The 3,279-nt window shown below is 35.6% G+C and overlaps 1 long non-coding RNA gene across 2 annotated transcripts in view; it reads left to right on the top strand.

Moving 5' to 3' along the window:
- LOC102469837 (uncharacterized) overlaps positions 1 to 1,572 on the top strand; it is an 18,471-nt gene extending 16,899 nt beyond the window's left edge. For both annotated transcript variants that reach the window (XR_334353.1, XR_334352.1), the window contains exon 4: positions 1,445 to 1,572. This is a non-coding gene — a long non-coding RNA (uncharacterized LOC102469837). The remainder of the gene's footprint in view (positions 1 to 1,444) is intronic.
- Positions 1,573 to 3,279: the final 1,707 nt, after the last annotated feature.

The following is a 3,279-nucleotide window of genomic DNA, read 5'->3' as shown; positions in this document are numbered from 1 at the left end:
TGTCCTTATCTGTCCATTTGTCTCAGTTGGAAGTCATGTTCAGATATTTCTGATTGACAGCTACTGCTGAAACTTCCAAAATCTGTGTCTTCAAAGACTCTATGCTTAGAGTTTTGTGCTCTTTTTCCTCTAAAACTTTGTTTTTTTTTTCTCTATTTTGAATTTCCTAGGACTTCAATTGCAAAAGAAATCCCTCTCTGCCATCTGTATTCCAGCAGCAGCGAGTCCCCAAATATGCTTCCTCTGATGTTCCATTTCCATCCTGCTCCTCTTTAAAGTAGACACTGCCAAATTTCAAAAACCTTGAACTGCTCACTAACTGGTTTCCTTTTCTTTTCTACCACATGTAGGGATAAAGCGATCATCTTTGCTTTCATTGTTTTTTCACATACCCTTCCAAATTAAGCCTAGTGTAACTCTTTAGGAAACTACATAAAATCAATATTTCTATCTTAGAAATAATAATTTTTTGCCCTAAATAAACACTGCCTTTAGTAAGAGTCCTTATATCTCTCAGTTATATAATCTTACCTACTGGGCCATTTCTCCATGGTTTTACAAATGACACTTCTCCAACTCTCTAAAACCATCTGGGTGTCCCATAAACTAATCAAGTTCTACGACCAACTACCTGGAATTAGCACAAGCCCCATAGTTTAATGGCTCTGTCACACAAGACCGACTCTAATTCAGATGCCAAATGTAGTCTCCCAGAATAAGTATATTCATTGAGTACAAGTTCAGGATTTCCAATGATCTCCCTTCAGTTTTGATAACTTGCTTGAAGGACTCTCAGAACTCAGAAAAACATTTTACTACAAAAGATATAGGGATTAGGAAGATGAAGAGAGATGGAAGTAAGAATTGGAGGTGATCCTCTGTCCCCGTAGAGTTGGGGTATGCCACCCTCCTACCACATGGATGTGTTCACCAACTTGAAGGTCCCTAAGCCTAATAATTTCAGCATTTGTACTGAGTTTTATTATGTAGACATGCTACTACATAATTAAAACTTTGGCCATTGGTAATTGAATTCAATCTCCACCCATCTCTTTTACTGGAGTGGGGGTTTTGGAAGGGTAGAGGAACAGAGCTAAATGCTCTTACCCTGTAATAAGCAGTTGGTTCATCTGGCCACCAACTTCTATTTTGAAATTTATCTGGCAACCAAACCCAGCAAGTCACTTTGTCAGCACAAATGCAGAAATGGTCAAATGGACTTGTTATGAATAACTAAAGATGCTTCTATCAGTCAGGAAATTCCAAAAGTTTTAGGAGCTCAGTGCTAAGGACTAGTGGCAAAGACTCTCTCTCTCTCTCTCTCTCTATATATATATATATATATATACACACACACACACACACACACATATGTATCATACCACAATTCCTTAGAGGTTTATTTTATATATTATATATTTATTGGAATATATTACTTTTCTAGGTTTGGAATGATAAACATTGTTACTGACATAGCTGAAGAAAGCTTAACCAGAAAGAAGTTGTCCTGAGCTCACCCCCATGGAAGATGGGATTTATAAATATGCTGCTCGCCTAAAACTCATCAATAAAGGAAACTACATTTGCAAATTGGTAAACTATTTTATGAGAAAGCAATAAAAATTAAATAAAATTGACATTATGCATTCATATGCCTTTCAACTTGAGTAAAATTACAATCAATAATCTAGTTTGTTAAAAAAAAATTAGACAAATTTAATTTAGCAGGGTTTAATTGAGCAAAGAATGATTGGTAAATTAGGCATTCTGAGAACTGATTTTGAGGAATTTCAGGGCTGCCACATGGTTGGATAACATCTATGGGTGCTGAAAGGATAGGGACATACAGAAATGCAGAAGTGGGTGACAGAAACATCTCGATTGGTTATGGCTGGGCATTTACTTATTTGAATATGGTTTGAAGTTGATCTGTGATTGACTAAAGCATGACAGCTTCAAATGACTCAGCTATTAACTACAGAAGCAAACTCCTAAGTCAGGTTTTCAGTTTATTCACGTAAGTCAGGTTATATCATATGTAAGCACTCCAGAATGAGTAGAGTTTTATTTGGTTTAACAGGTGCCATACAATGTCTTTATCAGGAGAAGCACTTGTGGAGAACAGTACTCTAACAAGACACGTCTTCATTAACCCCAAGAGTAAAACGCGTTTATTTTATTCCAGTTTTTTTTTAAGGCAAACTAGTTTGCCATTTCTAAGTAGGTTGTCATAAAAGCAAGTCATGAATAGCAGCATTGTTTAACATGGTAATCATTGCTCGTTTTTAAAATATGAATGTCAATATATTAACTGTACTTTCCTAGGTATTAGCTTTGTGCTACCTCGCTGTACTGCTCAGATTTACCTGAGGAGGCCATGAAGTTCCTAATGCCTTTTCTTTGGCTCTTTGTCTCCGTGCAGTTGTTGTGCTGATACACAGCATCTTCAATTTTAGAAATGACCCTATTTCGATGGCTTAATCAATTTTTAGTTTACTTAATTAGGAAACTCCTCAGTGCAAAAAATCCCAATGGCTTAGCCAGGGTATGAACCTTCCTTCAGTATTAAGACACAAGCATATATTAAAAAAATAAAAAAGACATTTTCATTAAATTGTGATTATTTATTAATATGTTTCTTTCTCATTCAGTTATTGTCTCCTTGGAATTAAGGTTATATCTTAGGCATTTTAATACCTTAGCATAGCACAGACCATACTGCCTAGATTTGGAATAAACTGACAAAAATTTAACGTGTGCTTTTAAAGATTTAAACATCCTACTATGATATAGTTTTTATCCAAATGGAGGAATTAACTGGAAAGTTAATAGATTGGGGAAGAAAGCTATTTTCAAACTTAATTGTGAACAGGAAGGTAGATAGATCAGGGTAGGTAAAATTGAAAAAGTAAAATGTATACATAAAATTCATTAGTTTAGATAATGCCTGTTACTTGGGGGAAAGCAGTTTTGTGAACTATGTTTTAATATTTGTTGTTGTTCTCTGGGTGAATAACCTTGTAACCAATGAAACTGAACCTCAAGAATAAATTATGTATTTTTCATGACCCAAATTATAAAGTAGAAGTTAGGAATTCCTAATCCGTTCTAGTGCTTTCTAAAGCTAAAAATAGAAAAATGCTTTACACTGACTGATTTTTTAAAATACTGGCTTGTTCAGCTAAGGGTTTGGAGACCCAAGTTCCAGGGCCTGCAACTGGCAGGGTCTGCTGGTGTGTAAAGTGAGTCCCTGTGTCTCTGTCTCATTCCCTCTCTCTC

Source organism: Tupaia chinensis, unplaced genomic scaffold, assembly GCF_000334495.1.
Source record: "Tupaia chinensis unplaced genomic scaffold, TupChi_1.0 Scaffold000206_1, whole genome shotgun sequence".
In the NCBI taxonomy this organism is placed as follows: domain Eukaryota; kingdom Metazoa; phylum Chordata; class Mammalia; order Scandentia; family Tupaiidae; genus Tupaia; species Tupaia belangeri.
The sequence above is the reverse complement of the archived record's forward strand: the minus strand, read 5'-3'. Positions and strand labels throughout refer to the sequence as shown.